Source organism: Mesoplodon densirostris, chromosome 9, assembly GCF_025265405.1.
Source record: "Mesoplodon densirostris isolate mMesDen1 chromosome 9, mMesDen1 primary haplotype, whole genome shotgun sequence".
NCBI lineage: Eukaryota > Metazoa > Chordata > Mammalia > Artiodactyla > Ziphiidae > Mesoplodon > Mesoplodon densirostris.
Window position 1 is genome coordinate 58,264,777 of NC_082669.1, and position 19,373 is coordinate 58,284,149.

At 39.5% G+C, this 19,373-nt stretch overlaps 1 protein-coding gene across 4 annotated transcripts in view; it reads left to right on the plus strand.

Moving 5' to 3' along the window:
* MTERF1 (mitochondrial transcription termination factor 1) overlaps positions 1 to 19,373 on the plus strand; it is a 394,940-nt gene that overhangs the window by 244,779 nt on the left and 130,788 nt on the right. For all 4 annotated transcript variants that reach the window (XR_009533416.1, XR_009533415.1, XR_009533414.1 and 1 more), the window contains one exon: positions 13,975 to 14,115. The gene's annotated coding sequence lies outside the window, so the exon portion shown is untranslated. The remainder of the gene's footprint in view (positions 1 to 13,974; positions 14,116 to 19,373) is intronic.

The following is a 19,373-nucleotide window of genomic DNA, read 5'->3' on the forward strand; positions in this document are numbered from 1 at the left end:
ATAAACTGTCAGGCTGAATGCTTCAGCCAAGCCCTTTCTCAAGCCTGGAAAATTTGAGGTGCCTTCTGTCATCTATTTTTCCCCCAATTCATTGCTTTACATAAGCCCTTGCTTTATTATTTATTGAGCACCAGCTTTGAGGGCATGGAGTGAATACTTAACTCCTGTTAAGGAGTTGGTTGCTGACTTGCAAAAAAAAGACTTGAGTGTGACTGACAGTACTTAGGTGTGTCACCAGGCATTGTGGGATAAATTGCCAAATAATTGTACAGACAATGAGTTACAGAGGGAGAGATCATGTTAAGATGGGGAAGGAGGTAAGGCTTTAGGAAAAGATGTGGGATTCAAGTTGGGTCTTGAGGGATAAGGGGGAAATTGCAATTTATAGAGTGAGCGGCATACTGCATTTATCATTTTCTTTTCCAACAAGCAAATGACAAACTATTAAATACAGAAACCAACAATAACAACAATAAGAAAAAATCTGGAAACTTGTCGGGCAAAGTGTTACAAGCCCTGATATATATAAGGCATTTTATAAATCATTAAGAGAAGAATAAACACTTCTGTAGAAAAATGGGCTAAAGACATGAAACAACAATTAATAAAGGAAGAAATATGAATGACCAGTATACATTTGAAAATTTGTTCATTTATTGGTATGAAAAAAGTGAAAAAATCTTGACAAAATTGTGGGAGTAGGTGGAGGGAATGGTCAGTCTTAGGACTGGTGGTAGGAAAGTATATGTTCGGATAATATTTTTAGAAAGTCAATTTAGCCATATTAATGAATAGGTATATATACTTTATAACTACCTTAGAATCTTCTAAGCCAAAAAACTATTTTGATGATGCTACATAGGTGAAACAATAGGACCTTGACTGTACCCTGAAGAGGGGATTCCATCTTCCACCTTCCTCGTCAATACTCTTCCCTCTTCCTGAAATCAGAAAGTGTGATTTCAGAAGTACCATTTTTAGAAATCTATCCTAAGGAGATAATCATATAATTGCCCAAAGTCATAAGTACATGCAATGATGTTCAATATGGTGCCATTTATATTAATGTGAAACATTAGAATCAACTAGTAATACATCAATAAGGCATTTAATCAATGAATTTGGTACATTCGTACAATAGAAAAATGTATAGTCACTGAGAAGGTTGATGTGCATTGGTATTCATTAAGATATTTAAATGAGAAAAAACAGTTTGAAAATAATATGCTACAGTTGTCCCTCAGTATCCGTGGGAGATTGGTTCCAGGAGCCCCTGTGTGTAACCAAAATCCATAGATGCTCAAGTCCCTTATATAAAATGGCATAGTACAATGAATACAGTCAGTTTCCATATCCAGTGGGTTTTCTGTTCTCGGATTCAACCAACTGTGGATGGAAATTTTGATCCACTGTTGGCTGAATCTGCGGATGGGAAATCCATGGAGGGCCAACTGTGTAATAAGACCCCATTTATGTGTAGTATATCCATCTATATATGTTAGATATATTATCTATCTATATATATATATTATATGTATAAATACATATAAAAGTATTGATTTATGTATATATATCTATATATATATATCTCTTAGGTATATCTCTAAAGGATAATTATAGTGGTAGGATTGTTTAGGTTTGTTTTCTTTTTTTATAATTTCTATTATATCATTTGAATTTTACTCACTGAGAATGTGTTGTCTTTATAAATTATATTATTAAAACAAAACTACTTTGAGAAAAAAATCTTTTGTCAATTTGATAAGCAATGTCCATAAAAATAGGTACAGAAATACATTTATAAGGTTGTTTCTTATAGAGATTCTCAATATAAGCTACTGGTGTTCCTCTAAGGCATATTTAGTGCAAAAAATTCTGAAAAGGTCCATGTCTCTGCATGTCTGTCTTGATCCAAGGATCTTTTTTTATAATACCTAAACGTGACATTTAAACCGTTTCATCCAAATATTGTTTCTCTCACTGAACTTTTGAAAAAGAATATTGCATTGCAGTGAACTTGAGGTTTTATTTTATGACAACTCCTTGGAGTGCATCTGGTCTATATAGTTTGTTGCCCATGAAACCTTGTGTCTTAACCATTACTTCTAAGTATAGGATTAACATCCTTTTGTTGAAGCTAAGGAACTTATTAATGTTAGAAGAACATACATAGATAGAAGACCATCCCACCTCCTCTCTTAAGAGTCCTGAGCTTTTCTGCAGGAAATAGTTTTGAATCTTCTTCAGGGTACAGTCAAGGTCCTACTGTTTCACTTATGTAGTATCATCAAAATAGCTTTGGCTTAGAATTTTATGAGGCAGTTATAAACATATGTTCATTTTGGTCAAACAACCATAAACTCTCTGTGAAGTATACATTTAAAATAAATGCCCCTAAATTAGCAATGCTAATTCTGTATGTATCCTCCCTAATATACTATATGACAAGGTAGCTAAATGACAAAGTGTGTTGTATGGTATAGTTATTCACAAAGCAGAAGAAAAATCTTCCCAAAATAATAACATATTTTAGAATAACCAATTTGTCTGTAGCCCTATTTTCTGGTGCTAAATATCTACAGGAAAAAGTTATCTCCTAAACCCATTCTTAAGATAGTAAAATATGTTGTTTGCATAAAAAAAGAAGTCTTGTCACAAATGGCAATGAATTTTAGAAAAACCTCTCTCACACCCACACCCACACACACACACCCACACACACACAGGATTCCCAAGCTCTGTCTACTTCAAATCTACAGAAAAAGGATCTCCAAGTGGTGAAGGCTGAGCAGATGTATTTTTTTTCTCATGGTAGGCGGGCCTCTCACTGCTATGGCCTCTCCCGTTGCGGAGCACAGGCTCCGGACGCGTAGGCTCAGCGGCCATGGCTCATGGGCCCAGGTGCTCTGCGGCATGTGGGATCCTCCCGGACTGGGGCACGAACCCGTGTCCCCTGCATCGTCAGGTGGACTCTCAACCACTGCGCCACCAGGGCAGCCCCTCATGTGTCTTTTTGAATTATGGTTTTCTGTGGGTATATGCCCAGTAGTGGGATTGCTGGATCATATGGTAATTCTAATTTTAGTTTTTTAAGGAACCTCCATACTGTTCTCCATAGTGGCTGTATCAATTTACATTCCCACCAACAGTGCAAGAGTGTTCCCTTTTCTCCACACCCTCTCCAGCATTTGTTGTTTGTAGATTTTCTGATGATGCCCATTCTAACTGGTGTGAGGTGATACCTTGTTGTAGTTTTGATTTGCATTTCTCTAATAATTAGCATTGTTGAGCAGCTTTTCATGTGCTTCTTGGCCATCTGTATGTCTTCTTTGGAGAAATGTCTATTTAGGTCTTCTGCCCAATTTTGGATTGGGTTGTTTGTTTCTTTAATATTGAGCTGCATGAGCTGTTTATATATTTTGGAGATTAATCCTTTGTCTGTTGATTTGTTTGCAAATATTTTCTCCCAATCTGAGGGTTGTCTTTTCGTCTTGTTTATGGTTTCCTTTGCTGTGCAAAAGCTTTGAAGTTTCATTAGGTCTCATTTGTTTATTTTTGTTTTTATTTCCATTACTCTAGGAGGTGGGTCAAAAAAAATCTTGCTGTGATTTATGTCAAAGAGTGTTCTTCCGATGTTTTCCTCTAAGAGTTTTATAGTGTCCAGTCTTACATTTAGGTCTCGAATCCGTTTTGAGTTTATTTTTGTGTGTGGTGTTAGGGAGTGTTCTAATTTCATTCTTTTACATGTAGCTGTCCAGTTTTCCCAGTACCACTTATTGAAGAGACTGTCTTTTCTCCATTGTATATCCTTGCCTCCTTTGTCATAGATTAGTTGACCATAGGTGCGTGGGTTTATCTCTGGGCTTTCTATCTTGTTCCATTGATCTATGTTTCTGTTTTTGTGCCAGTACCATATTGTCTTGATTACTGTAGCTTTGTAGTGTAGTCTGAAGTCAGGGAGTCTGATTCCTCCAGTTCCATTTTTTTCCCTCAAGACTGCTTTGGCTATTCGGGGTCTTTTGTGTCTCCATACAAATTTTAAGATATTTTATTCTAGTTCTGTAAAAAATGCCATTGGTAATTTGATAGGGATTGCATTGAATCTGTAGATTGCTTTGGGTAGTTTAGTCATTTTCACACTATTGATTCTTCCAGTCGAAGAACATGGTATATCTCTCCATCTGTTTGTATCATCTTTAATTTCTTTCATCAGTGTCTTATAGTTTTCTGCATACAGGCCTTTTGTTTCCCTAGGTAGGTTTATTCCTAGGTATTTTATTCTTTTTGTTGCAGTGGTAAATGGGAGTGTTTCCTTAATTTCTCTTTCAGATTTTTCCTCATTAGTGTATAGGAATTCAAGAGATTTCTGTGCATTAATTTTGTATCCTGCAACTTTACCAAATTCATTGATTAGCTCTAGTAGTTTTCTGGTGGCATCTTTAGGATTCTCTATGTATAGTATCATGTCATCTGCAAACAGTGCCAGTTTTACTTCTTCTTTTCCAATTTGTATTCCTTTTATTTCTTATTCTTCTCTGATTGCCGTGGCTAGGACTTGCAAAACTATGTTAAATAATTGTGGTGAGATTGGACATCCTTGTCTCATTCCTGATCTTAGAGGAAATGCTTTCAGTTTTTCACCATTGAGAATGATGTTTGCTGTGGGTTTGTCGTATATGGCCTTTATTATGTTGAGGTAGGTTCCCTTTTTTGCCCACTTTCTGGAGGGTTTTTATATAAATGGGTGTTGAATTTTGTCAAAAGCTTTTTCTGCATCTATTGAGATGATCATATGGTTTTTATTCTTCAATTTGTTAATATGGTGTATCACATTGATTGATTTGCGTATATTGAAGAATCCTTGCATCCCTGGGATAAATCCCACTTGATCATGGTGTATGGTCGTTTTAATGTGTTGTCGGATTCTGTTTGCTAGTATTTTGTTGAGGATTTTTGCATCTATATTCATCAGTGATATTGGTTTGTAATTTTCTTTTTTTGTAGTATCTTTGTCTGGTGTTGGTATCAGGGTGATGGTGGCCTCGTAGAACGAGTTTGGGAGTGTTCCTTTCCCTGCAATTTTTTGGAGGAGTTTGAGAAGGATGGGTGTTAGCTTTTCTCTAAATGTTTGATAGAATTCACCTGTGAAGCCATTGCGTCCTGGACTTTGTTGGAAGATTTTTAATCAGTTTCAATTTCATTACTTGTGATTGGTCTGTTCATATTTTCTGTTTCTTCCTGGTTCAGTCTTAGAAGGTTATACCTTTCTAAGAATTTGTCCATTTCTTCCAGGTTGTCAATTATATTGGCATAGAGTTGCTTGTAGTAGTCTCTTAGGATGCGTTGTATTTCTGCGGTGTCTGTTGTAACTTCTCCTTTTTCATTTCTAATTTTATTGATTTGAGTCCTCTCCCTCTTTTTCTTGATCAGTCTGGCTAATGGTTTATCAATTTTGTTTATCTTCTCAAAGAACCAGCTTTTAGTTTTATTAATCTTTGCTATTGTTTTCTTTGTTTCTATTTCATTTATTTCTGCTCTGATCATTATGATTTCTTTCCTTCTGCTAACTTTGGGTTTTCTTTGTTCTTCTTTCTCTAGTTCGTTTAGGTGTAAGTTTAGATTGTTTATTTGAGATTTTTCTTGTTTCTTGAGGTAGGCTAGTATAGCTATAAACTTCCCTCTTAGAACTGCTTTTGCTGCATCCCATAGGTTTTGGATCGTTGTGTTTTCATTGTCATTTGTCTCTAGGTATTTTTTGATTTCCTCTTTGATTTCTTTAGTGATCTCTTGGTTATTTAGTATCGTATTGTTTAGTCTCCATGTGTTTGTGTTTTTTACGTTTTTTTCCCTGTAATTCATTTCTAATCTCATACATTGTGGTCAGAAAAGATGCTTGATATGATTTCAATTTTCTTAACTTTACTGAGGCTTGATTTGTGACCCAGGATGTGATCTATCCTGGAGAATGTTCCATGCACACTTGAGAAGAAAGTGTAATCTGCTGTTTTTGGGTGAAATGTCCTATAAATATCAATTAAATCTATCTGGTCTATTGTGTCATTTAAAGCTTCTGTTTCCTTATTTTTTTTCATTTTGGATGATCTGTCCATTGGTGTAAGTGAGGTGTTAAATCCCCCAGTATTATTGTGTTACTGTCAGTTTCCTCTTTTATAGCTGTTAGCAGTTTCCTTATGTATTGTGGTGCTCCTATGTTGGGTGCATTTATATTTATAATTGTTTTATCTTCTTCCTGGATTGATCCCTTTATCATTATGTAGTGTCCTTCCTTGTTTCTTGTAATATTCTTTATTTTAAAATCTATTTTATCTGATATTAGTATAGCTGCTCCATCTTTCTTTTGACTTCCATGTGCATGAAATATCTTTTTCCATCCCCTCACTTTCAGTCTGTATGTGTCCCTAGGTCTGAAGTGGGTCTCTTGTAGATAGCATATATATGGGTCTTGTTTTTATATCCATTCAGCAAGCCTGTGTCTTTTGGTTGGAGCATTTAATCCATTCACATTTAAGGTAATTATCGATATGTATGTTCCTATGACCATTTTCTTAATTGTTTAGGTTTGTTTTTGTAGGTCCTTTTCTACTCTTGTGTTTCCCACTTAGAGAAGTTCCTTTAGCATTTGTTGTAGAGCTGGTTTGGTGGTGCTGAATCCTCTTAGCTTTTGCTTGTCCGTAAGGCTTTTGATTTCTCCATCGAATGTGAATGAGATCCTTGCTGGGTAGAGTAATCTTGGTTGTAGGTTCTTCCCTTTCATCACTTTAAGTATATAAGGGCATATAAGGGCATGCCACTCCCTTCTGGCTTGTAGAGTTTCTGCTGAGAAATCAGTTGTTAACCTTATGGGAGTTCCCTTGTATGTTATTTGTCATTTTTCCCTTGCTGCTTTCAATAATTTTTCTTTGTCTTTAATTTTTGCCAGTTTCATTACTATGTGTCTTGGAGTGTTTCTCCTTGGGTTTATCCTGTATGGGACTCGCTGCGCTTCCTGGACTTGGGTGGCTATTTTCTTTCCCATGTTAGGGAAGTTTTCGACTATAATCTCTTCAAATATTTTCTTGGGACCTTTCTCTCTCTCTTCTCCTTCTAGGATCCCTATAATGCGAATGTTGGTGCATTTAATGTTGTCCTAGAGGTCTCTTAGGCTATCTTCATTTCTTTTCATTCTTTTTTCTTTATTCTGTTCTGCAGCAGTGAATTCCACCATTCTGTCTTCCAGGTCACTTATCCGTTCTCCTGCCTCAGTTATTCTGCTATTGATTCCTTCTAGTGTAGTTTTCATTTCAGTGATTCTATTGTTCATCTCTGTTTGTTTTGTCTTTAATTCTTCTAGGTCTTTGTGAAACATTTCTTGCATCTTCTCGATCTTTGCCTATATTCTTTTTCCGAGGTCCTGGATCATCTTCACTATCATTATTCTGAATTCTTTTTCTGGAAGTTTGCCTATCTCCACTTCATTTAGTTGTTTTTCTGGGGTTTTATCTTGTTCCTTCATCTGGTATATAGCCCTCTGCCTTTTCATCTTGTCTATCTTTCTGTGAATGTGGTTTTTGTTCCTCAGGCTGCAGGATTGTAGTTCTTCTTGCTTCTGTTGTCTGCCCTCTTGTGTGTCCCCACACCGTCGCTCAGGTGGGCAGTACAGTACTCCTGACTGGCCTCTCCACAGCCACTAATCCCCATCTAACTTATCTTTAAGAAAGGCCTTTTTGCCCCAGCAGCTGGGAGTGATGTTGGTGGACAGCCTCAGCTATCACAGCCCCCACCCCCCACCATAGAGTTTACCTCAGCTGTGAAGACACCTCGACCAAGGTCAGGCCCCTTTGTATGGCTGCCCCATCTAGCTGTCCCCAATCCATGGAGGATTATAAAGGCTGGCCATCTCAGGACAATGTCCCAGCTCAGGACAATACTGAAGGGCCATTCTAGCTCTAGAGCTTCCCCAGGAAGTAGGCTGCAGCCGTTGTTCAGTCTGTATTGCAACCCAACTTCTCCTTCTGCCCAGTCCCGCTTTCCTCCCCTCCTTTCCACAGATGTTAATGCCAAGGGCACTCCCTAATAAACATCCTGCATACTAAGCTCTGTCTCAGGAAGTTTGCTTCCTGGAGAACCCAACCTCAACTGAAACCGGTGCCCTTCCTCTGATTCTCTTTCAGTTTGTTGCCTGAGACCACCTGACAAGGATGTGTAGGTCATGGGGGACTCACTGGTTGGGCTTGAGGAAAACTGGAGAACTTGTTTGCCCTAGGGTCTGTCCAAGGAACTTTCCTCTTTTGTTCTGCAAGATTTTCAGGACAAGAAAATGTAACTCATAGTAGGCACATGTTCAATTTATTAGTTAAGTGAATGACCAGGGCAGGGTCAGCTTCATGGATGTATAACCTGTACAATTGCACAGAGCCCCATCTTTCTCGGAAGTGGCACCACAGTTGATTTAATGCTCTGCTATCAAGGTCTTGAAAGTCTTAATAATTTTTTAACAAGAGACCCCCCATTTTCATTTTGCACTGGGCCCTATAAATTAGGTAGCTGGTCATGGACCTGGATCCCCCAAGAACTAGCTTATCCTCATTTCTGCTAGGATTCTCTCTCACTATAAGGGAGTGGCAGGAAAGCAGAGAGCAAACCAGCAGTCTTATTAGAAGAGCTCTCAGGGTGGGCCTACAACCACATTCCCAAATCTCATTCCTTGCAATCATGGCTCTTCAAGATGTTTACACATGCTTAGAGGGCAAAGTGAGCAATGGTCACATAAACTCAGGAAACAGCAACCTAAATCCCCATCTGGAGATTTACAATGTTCATCAACACAGTAGAGGTTCTGGGAAGTCTCCCCAGTAAATAAGATACCTACTTAAATTTGTTTAGTGGTTGAATAAACAACTGCAGTTGTTCAGGGGAAGATTTTTTTTCCTGAACCACCTCTTAACATTCTGGAGCAATTTTCCTTTCACAATTATTTGGGGAGTGCTACCCCAGAAACTTGGGCTGAATTGGCCACACCTCCCTTGTTCTGAATGTAAGGATCTAACAGCCTAGCACAGACTTCTTCCCTGCACCTCTTTTGGAAGTGATGATCAGGAAGTCGTTAGTTTGCTGTGGTATTTAGGAACTATAAGGGAGCTTGTACCACCTACTTCAGATGTAGATAAGAAAAGAGATGTCCTAAAAGGTTAAATCATTGTAGATACCTATGATAGTTAAGATTGAGTGCCAACTTGCCTAGGCTATGGTGCCCAGTGGTTTGGTCAAATACCAGTCTAGATGTTGCTGTGAGATATTTTTTAGATGAGATTAACATTTAAATCTATAGACTTTGAGTAAAGTAGATCACCCTCCATAATGTGTATGGGCCACATCCAGTCAGTTGAAAGCCTGAAGAGTAAAAACTGAGTTTTCCTGAAGAAGAAGGAATTCTCCTCATGATTGCAACATGGAAACCCTGCCTGAATTTCCAGCCTGCTGTTATGTAGAATTTGCACTCAAGACTGCAACATCAACTCTTGCCAAAATTTCCAGCCTGCTGGCCTGCCGTACAAATTTTACACTTGGCGGCCCTGATGATCACGAGACAATTCCTTACAAATCTCTCTCTCTCTCTCTCTCTGTCTCCCCCCCGGTTCTGTTTCTCTGGAGAACCCTAACTAATGCAATACCAGTTCTGTGTATGTAGTATAAGATAGTCAGGCTAGGTATTCCCTTTACCCCTCCAGATTCACTCTCCACTTTCCTCCACCCTGTCTGTGACCATTCACGTGCATCAGTTGACTTCCTTGTCCTGTAGCTTCCAGTTGGGTTGGGTCAATGATGAGAGGTAGTGGCAGGAGGACAGAGTGCAGGACGAGAGTGAAGTTAGGGTGTCTCTTCTCTTGGCTTTCTCCCTGCCAGGCTACAGGTTAGCAGTGGTTGCGTTCCTTTACTGTCGATCTGTGGCCTCTCCAACAGCTCTAGCTTCAGCAGTAGCTCCAGCCTCAGCTCTCACTGAGTTCCTGCCCACTCTCTCCTCTGGGTCTTTAGGTCTAGGTTGGTTAAGGCCATTGCTAGCACTTTCCCACCCCCCAATCTTGTGCTCCATCATCCCCTGTACTTTTCCCTTAATCCTGCCCCTGGCTCTGTATACCATCCTCACTTTCCCTGTTTGAGTGTGCCATTTGTTTCCTGCCAGGACACCGGGTAATTCAAAACCCTTTTAATTCTTTTTACACATGAGGAAACTGAGGCCTAAGAAGCTTGGTAACTTCTCCGGGGCTGGGATTTAAGCCAAGGTATCTGACTCCAGTGGTAATCCTCACAGCCTGTACACATCAGTTCAATTACTGTTCACGTTAATTACTCTTTCTGAATCACAGTTTCCCCATTTGCAAAACGAGGTCAGTAACAATAACTCCTTATAGGGTTCTAGTTAACACTCAATAAATATTAGCTAGTGTTATTATTTGCAACAAAAAAGGACCTTGATGAAGATAGAAATTCCCAATTTACAGGGTCTTGGTAAGGATGAATTGGCTAGCAGGTGTGTTATACCAGCACAGGGCCTGACACACACTAGCCACTTAATATATGCCATGAAACATTAGTCACATCTATTGTTCTTTTCCTATGCCACACTCTTTAGGAACATGATCTTGAATTCTATGTGAGCAAAATTCTAGCTGAGAGGCACTTTACATATATTGTCTCATGTAAATGTCATAATGAACTAAGAGGTGAGTTATTCCAGTTTTACCAATGTGGAAGCTGAGGTCCAAGGAGTTAAATAACTTACCTAAGTTCACTACTGCATCTGGTAGTGAAAGATCAAGGATTCCAACCCAGACATATCTGATTCCACATTTATTTGAGCCAAGGAAAACTTGTTAATAGAGCTAGTATTCAGCTGGTAGGCACTGGTGTTACAGATCCCACTTTAAATATTGAATATTTCCCCATTGGGTGGTAAATGGCTGCTGCCTCAAGTCTCCTGAGTAGGACCTGCCTACCCGTTCCCCCTCCGTCCCCACGACTCCCAGCTGCAAAGACAGGGCCTGCTCTGATGGGTCTGTGCCCACCCCCTTATCAGTTTTTAATGTTCAGAATATCACTCCTAGAAACAAATCCAGTAAATGAAACTCGATAATCATACACAAACCTTTTAGAAATCCAAGAAGGAGGATGACCCGAGTGTTTTTTTAGAGCATTGCAGAAAATTCTTATCATTTCTGTACCTCTGTCCTGTGGCTGATTTCCTTGGATGGATGAGCCCCAGAGTGAGCTTTAGGGTGAATGTATGGAAGGGTGGCCTTGTCTGTCCCCATCGTCAAGAAAGCACCGTTCTGTTTCTGGGCCATCCCTGTTTCAGCCTTGATTGCACCTCTGTCCTGAACCCCAAGTCCCTGTGGTCCTTTTAGAATAACCCAGAGAGAAAATAGGTGTGCACACAGTGTGAGGCAGAGAGGGGAAGAGCCAGCTTTTCCCCAGGCTTCTGCGTTTGAAGTCAGTCAGGCTGGGCTTCCATGTTTTACCTTAAAGAGGGAGACTGGCAGCTTGCCAAGAGCCTGAAGGCTGCTCCTAACCTCTGTGTTGCTGAGCTAGTAGCTGGCAGCCCTTCATCGTCACCTATACAGTTGCCCCATTTCCCTGGGTGCCGTCCATGTCTGAAGAAGACTGGGTTTGGGGGCTTTTCCTTGTTTAATGGCTGAGGGGGAGTTTGGAGATTTGTAGGAGAAAGTCTGCAGAATAGATAGTGAGTTAAGAAACTCAAAGTCAGGGTTCATGAGATAGAGGGCTGGGGCTAGTGGAAGGAGGAGGAGGCTAAGGGAGTGTCAGTCATTGGGGGATTTGATGCCGAGGACAGTTTTCCTCTGTTTCCTTTCAGACCTTTCTGCAGTGTGTCAGGCTCTGCCCCTGCTGTGAGGATCTGCCAAGGCCAGCCCTTGCCCTTTATAAATCTCCTTTCTCTTTCTTTCTTTCAAAATGGACTTGCCCTGGATTAATAAAGATATTCTGGAGAGCTTCCTATCTCTGCCTGGCATTATGCTTTAATAATATTACTACTCCAAACTTTAATCTAAAAAGTAGAGAGGAATTGAAAAAAAAAATCACAAAGAAAAAGCAAACCTCCATAATCAAAAGAGGTAGGGTTAGGGGCAAAAGAAAGGACCAGATGACACCTGGGTGAAATGGTGGCATTTAATCAGGGATTAGGCAGGAAGTGGGTGAGGCAATACCAGAATAACAAGAACCAACTTGAACCCTCTAATGGAACCTTTGTCAGGGTTTTCAAATACTCCAGTGCCCTTTAAAACCATTTTCCCCTCTGCCCTTATGTTTTTGTCCAGGTCTATAGGGGAAAGTGAAATAATCGAAAGCGAAATGCTGGCTCTATTGACTTTTCTTTCAAAGGGAAAACAGTGCGCAAGTTTCATAGGAAGCCCTCTTGCTGAGTGAATGGCCCTTGAGAACAGGACTGGCTACATGATTTGCAGGCCCAGTGCGAAATGGAAATGTGAGGCCTCTTGTTCAAAGTGTTAAAAAATTTTAAGGTGACAGGTGAACATGAAACCAAATGTGGGACCTTTCTGAGCTCAGAGGCCCTGTGTGACTGCAGAGGTCATACTCCCAGAAGCTGGTCCTGCTTAGGAGTCTCTGAAGGTTTACATTATTCTCATTTTCTGACTTAATAATACTGCTTCCTCCATTTTCAAAGCATCAGGGATGTATGTGATGATTGTCTCTGTGTGTGTGTGTGTGTGTGTGTATTTCAATGCTATTTTTAGGCACTTAAGTTTATTTTCAAAATGGCTCTTTAAAACCTCAAACATTTCTAACAGGCAGTTGAGAATGTCTTAGATCTAAATCTGAGTAGGAAACACTGCTGTCTAGGGACCTACGTGTTAGAGGGGTCAGCTCTCTTGTTCAGCTCAACTCAAATCTGAGGGTCCAAAGAGGCATGCCTTCCCAGGCAAGTGCCCAGGTGGCTAAGCCCCCAGAATTCCTTGTCCAGATGGCCCTGACCTGCTCCCAGGGATGGGCAGGCATCTTCCTCAGGTACTTCTTCCCAAGGGTGAACCTTACGACTAGTATTAGCACCCCCTGGCCTAAGATTTGGCCAAGTGACAGCTGTTTAGGGGTAAGGAAAGGGGGTCCTATTGACAGAACTTGGACATATGGGCTGGTCTGGGATGTTCTTGCCTGTTTTTTGAGGCCCCTTGCTGCGCCAGAGGGAGTTGGAGGGAGGAAAGGCTAGGGATAGGTGTTTCCCTCCACACTGCTACATTCTACACAAGAATTCCAAGCACTCTGAGGATTCTAAATTATAACTTGGCTTTTTAGGCCATTATTGAAGATATATTTGTCACGATAGCATCAAACATATTTAACAGTTTGCTAGCTTAATTTATAACTTATAAAACTCTAGACCTACAGTTTGTGGGCTTCCATTTCTGTTCTTGCCATGGGTTCTGCAAACATTAGGGGCAGATGTGAATGGCAGGCAGCAACGAAAGTGTATATCTCCATAATGAAATTGAACACTAGCTTCCTCATAAACAGTTTTATAATTCAGTTACTCTAACTTTGCATATGTGTGTGTGTGTAATATTTATTTATACATTTTGACAAACACAGTTTCTGTTTTGATTAGTGGAATACAGCAGCTTTTTAGGATGTAATTATTAATTATACATTTACCACATCCAGTTTCAAGTACATTTCTCCTCCAAATGCTTCTTAATTTAGTAAGAATATTGTTTTTATCACAACACTGGACTCTGCTAAAATTTGTATCTCTGTACCACAGAAGAAATAATTTTATCTTTAATGTTGATCTTTTTATGTGAGCCTATGATAGCATTCACGATAATGTCAGATATTTCTTATTGACAAAATGAATATTCAAAAGATGTATTTTGATTTCATGAATTTAATAAAGAAAAACAAATTATTATTGGAACTAACTGATTTTCTCTTTGATGTATCTAGGACACTGGAATAAAACTGGCCTCGTTCAACTGTTTGTGCAGTTCTTCCAGCAGTGGAGTTATCACTTCACTTTTCATGTGTCCAAAAGGAAACTTGGAATCTGAAGTGGGTGAATTTAATGAAGAAGAACAAACATTTGAGGTAAGTGAAAAGTCATGCTTCAGTGAGAGATTTGTAAACACGTTTTCTGCAGGCGCACATGTTCAGTCATTTTTGGATATAGTCTTAAAGTAACTTCTGACTTTTGGAATAGATGCTCATGCTTCTTCCAGAGATTTGTGTCTTCTGGTTTTCATGTGGTCAGTGGTATCACTTAGCCCTCATGACAGTCGGTAAACTGTGTTGATAAACATTCTTTGTAACATCCATATTCATCATCAACTTTCTTGTGAAATTGATTTTAGAGCTTAATTTTTTGCTAAACATGTGCTTTTGGTTTTTTGAGTTCTTGGCTGCTGAAAGAGTTTATTGCAAAATAAAACAGCATTACTAAATAATAGCTACTGCTATATGTATATAAATCATACGGTGAATCACAAACCTGTGTAATGATAGTTTTCAGGCTGCTCTCTAAAAGCTCTATGATAAGATGGCCCAGCCTCTAGTTCCCATTTATGTTTCCCACCTAACCAATGAAGGCTCACATTTCTACTGACCCTACCAACTGATGGCTCAGTGGCTATATGCATTTGGAAGGGTGTGGGTGTGGCATAGGCCACAGCACAACTGACTGGCCCAACTATGGCTTGTAGGGGCAGGGATATTCAGTCCTTCTCAACTGCCACCTAAACTGCAAGAAATTAGCTTCCTGAGCTCTCTCTTGCCTGAGGGCCCTGCATTTACCAGCAGGTAATGTGTGTGCTGTCTTTGAAAGGAAGGAACTTGTTAAACTGAGTCTGGAAAAAATAGGGAAAAGAGAGATGGGTTATTGCTAGACATCTTTTAGACTTAATCATATGTTAAAGTAAAAAATCTGTTTATTGTGCATACATCTCCCACAGTACTAGCCAAGACCATGTCAGGAGCTGAAATACAAAGTAGAAGTCTGCCAGTGCAGCTATTAATAATTGTTTATTAAAAAATTAAAAATCTGAGGGAGATGCTAGGGCAGTTGGGACCCTTGGACAACAGGTGTAAACTGGGATTGTCCCACTTACAGGAAAATAAAGAAGCTTCATTTTTCTTTGCGCCTTTGGGAATGGTGTTTGTAATTTTGCTACCTGGTATACTAGTGTGTCTGAGTTTTCTAAAGGTGTGGTTTCCTAGGTTTGAGTTCACTTAGCTAATGGCAATACATGAGCCCAGGATTCCAGCTTGATACCTGTGGCTGTGTGACCATCAGTCTATTTCTTTTGCCATTGAAAGTAATTCAAAAGCTGCCTGATTGACTAGGCTGTCTTGGTCATTTAGTTATAAGGATAGAGCTGAGCAAGCCAGGGGACAAAAAGACCTAGCACATGCTATGTAGTTAATAAATATTTCAATAAAGGAGTCATTGTTGGAGGTGTTGTTGAAAGCCACCAACTTCCTCGGGTCTGTTTTCCTTGTAACGGTAGTGATCTCAGAGGAGCTTCCATGGCTGTGTGTTTATAACTCATATAAACATATAGATATTTAATGGAAATCTAAATAAAAAATCAAAAAGTAATGTCAGTAGCTTCTTAAAAGTCATGATAAAATGACCTTACATCATTCAAAATGTCAATAAACAGCTGTCCCATTAGAACACCAGAATCACAAGATCTTGCAAGGAGGTTTACTGCAAAAAAAGAGAGACCACTTGTTTCAGAATCACTGGGCGAAGACCTGCCTATCACATTCTACTGTTCCTGGAATGCCTACTACAGCTTTTGCCTCTGCTTGACATGTCAAACTGTCTAGCTAAGTGCTGATATTCAATATTTTTTGATGTCCTAATCAGATGCTCATTCAATAGAAGACACTGCTGAATTTTGCAGACTTGCAGAAATGGAAATTCTAGTTGTTAATGCTGTTCTTACCTTGCTGCTTTGGTTCCAGGCTTTAAATTGATTTTTTTCTGGGCTTTTAATTAAGTAGATGAACAGGAACATAATGGGACAGTGATTAACATTAGGATCAGTCTGAGGTTCTCTCAGCACTAACCACATCCTGCTTCAATTCTTTTTAATTTTTATTTTTCAGCACTGAGGAGAGTGGACATTACTGTATACATTTATTTAGTCTCTCCCAAGAATGTCATAGAGGGACCAGATGTATTTTCTCAAAGGACATAGATACCTATATTAGACATGAGGAGAATTTTCTAGTTAGTCCCTAAGAGGTAGGGTGGCACTGTGTGTTCTGGAATTTTGTTGCTTAAATTCTGACAAAATAAAATAACTTGTGTTGCTATGAAAGTAACACTGGAAGAAAAAAAAATCACATTAGCATAGGCTTTATCAAAGAGTGTTATATGGAACGTGAGTCACGTGAGCTGCTCCAAGAAAAGAGGGCTCTGTGGCCAAGGCCCACATCACCTTGCTCTTGGAGGTTCCCAACATACGTTAACATAATAAAGAATTTGATTGATCCTGCAATGAAGAAACCATTCTTGGAGGTTTCTAAAGCTTTCTAGAGTTTATCATGAAGCCCTCATTCTGTGTTGCTTCCTGTAGAAACACTGTAGTGGTGTCATATTTTTTCTTTAAGTCTGTTTTCTTGCATTCATTGGGCTAATGACTAACTTTCTACTGTCCCAAGACATTATTTCCTATTTATTTTATCTAAGCTAAATCTAGATGTATTTTCTTTCAGTTCTTCTATGCCAATAGACGATGATAACCCCTCCAAATGCTCTTAGTGTTATGTGATCTTATAAAACCAGTGATTCTCTTTCCAGAGCTCATGAGCTTCTGTTATCCAGTGTCATTTCTTACCTTTCTTTGCTTCTTGATTTTCGAAGCTTTGTTATCTTCTATCCCATAGTAGAACCATTGAAATTTAGCTCAGTTTGAAATTTGGTCAGTTTCTGTTTCTCTCATTCCCATTTCTTTTATCCCCAAATGTCATTTTGCTCTCAGATTTGATCAGTACAATAAACACTGATCTGTTTTACTTGTGTCTGTCATTCTGATAAAATGAAAACATCCCAGATTGTGGATGTAATATTTTGACAGACTAATATTGACCTTATTCACATTTTTCCCCCCAAATAGTAGATTTACTACACTTTTTTTTCCTGCAGTGCAAGTCTGAATACCTACTGAAAGTGTAGAATCCAGGCCAGCAGTCTCAGTGGGGTATCTTTCTGCCCTGTTGTAGGAGTGAAAATCCGGATTCATTCAATTTATTCGAGAAAATGTGTGTGCCTTTGACATGCTAGGCATTAGGGTACAGTGACAGGGAGAATAGTACAGGCAGAGGCCCCTGCTTTCAGGAAACATAGATGCGAGTGTTGTCAGTGACTTCTGTTATAGTGTGTAATTTAATTTTTTTTTTTTTTTAAAAGCTGTCTTGATCCAGTTCTGAGGACCTGTCTGGAGGCCGGTGGTTCCTCTTTTTGAGCAGCTGATTAAGTCCACATCCCCAGTGACTTCCCTATCGAACTCTTCCACTCCTGGCGTCTATGCGCCAGCCTTAACTGCCCCAGGGCCAGGTACCAGACAACTAAAAACAGCCCCTAAATCCTGGAGCCTGTGAAATTATTCAAATCAGCCAATTCACAGGGAGCCTGCTAAACCTAGTTAATCCCAGCTTGCTTGTCACACATCAGCTGCCCCTGCCCCAGGGTGTAACCCTCAGTGTGGCTCTGCCTGGACGTCTTCTCTACTTTGGCAAATAACAAAAAGTTCTGCTTTTCATCTATCCAGATGTCAGTGGGTCGTGTCCTGCCACCAAAGAACTTTTAAATCTAGTAAAACACAGCTGCAAGCAAAATTTTGGTTTTTCTTTTTTATTGTTATGAAAATTTCAAAGGACTTAAAATAGTACTAATTGGTGACGAAAAAGAGGTGGAATCAGGATTTTAAGAGAAGGGAGGAGTTAAAAAAATTAACATAAGTAACTTAGTTCCCTCACCAAGGGCTTTAGCAGGTTAATATACCCCATATATTCATTTGTTTATTGTGTGCTTATTGAGCATTTGCTGTGGCCCTGGTAATATAATGCTCTAGGAGTTGTGCAAGAACAGAAAACGTGTACCCTTTTCTTGAGAAACCTACAGATTAATTAAGACATGACGTGCACCTAAAATGATTAGAGAGACAAAATCAAGTATGTAGTACTATAACTAAACCACCCCTAAGTCCAAAAAATGACAAAAAATACTAAAGAACCAGAGAAATAAATTTGCTTGCAATTTTCAGTGATAGCTAACTTTAAAATAATTTTTAACTTTCCTAGTAAGTTGGCTGGAGAAATGTTTGCATTATTGCTCTTTTCCTCCATTCATTTTTCCCTGCTCTGAAACCCTTTCTCTGAGGTGCATAGGGCCTGGCAATTTCTAACCCTGCTTTGCAAACCTCGGATGGTTCGGAGTCACGTGGATTTTGAACTGAAGCTGGTAACGAGGTTCTCTCAAGGGATGGATTTTGGAGGACTGTGTTGGCAGTTCAGATCAGATGAAGCTATTTCTTTTAAAGCTTGGGTGTGTTTCAAAAAGGAAAATGGTTTCAGCCCAAATCCATTTGCAATACCAACCTTCCTCACTGGGGAATTGAATGCTTAGCTAGTTTATTTTTGATAGGCAGGCTTCTGTGTGTTTTAAATGATGGCTGACTGGCCTAGAAGCTGAGTTTCTCCAGAAGGCATTTGGCGGTGTTCCATGATCTTCAGTGGAACTCACACTTTTTTCCTGGAGGAGAACGAAGAAACTGTAGTTGATTAAGGCTCTGCCGTTTCTCTAGACTCACTCCACTGACTTTCAACAATTCTTCCCACCAATACTTTCTTATTGAACATCTACCCTGTGTAAAGGAGAGTATGGTCTCAGCAAGGGATGCCAAGCACTCCAGCAGAGAGCTGGGGCATGGACTCTATACAAGGCAGAATGTGGGCCTGGCCATAAAAGAGATATAAAATGTTGTGTGCATGAAGTGAAAGAGTCACTTCAAACTGGGTGAATCAGGGAGAGCTCTACAGAGAGCATGACACTTGGAGATCAGGTTTGATCTAGCAACTAGAGAAGGAATCAGCAAACTGAAGCCTATGGGCCAAATCTGTCCTCTCCTCCTGTTTTTATAAATAAAGGTGTATTGGAACTCAGTCATGTTCACTTACTGATGTATCATCTATGACTGCTTTCATGCAACAACAGCTGAGTTGAGTAATTGGGACAGAGACTGTATAGCCCTTAAAGCCTAAGAAATTTACTGTCTAGCTTCTTACAGAAAAAGTTTATGACCCCTGGTTTAAAGTCAGTTGCTTGAGGGACTTGATAT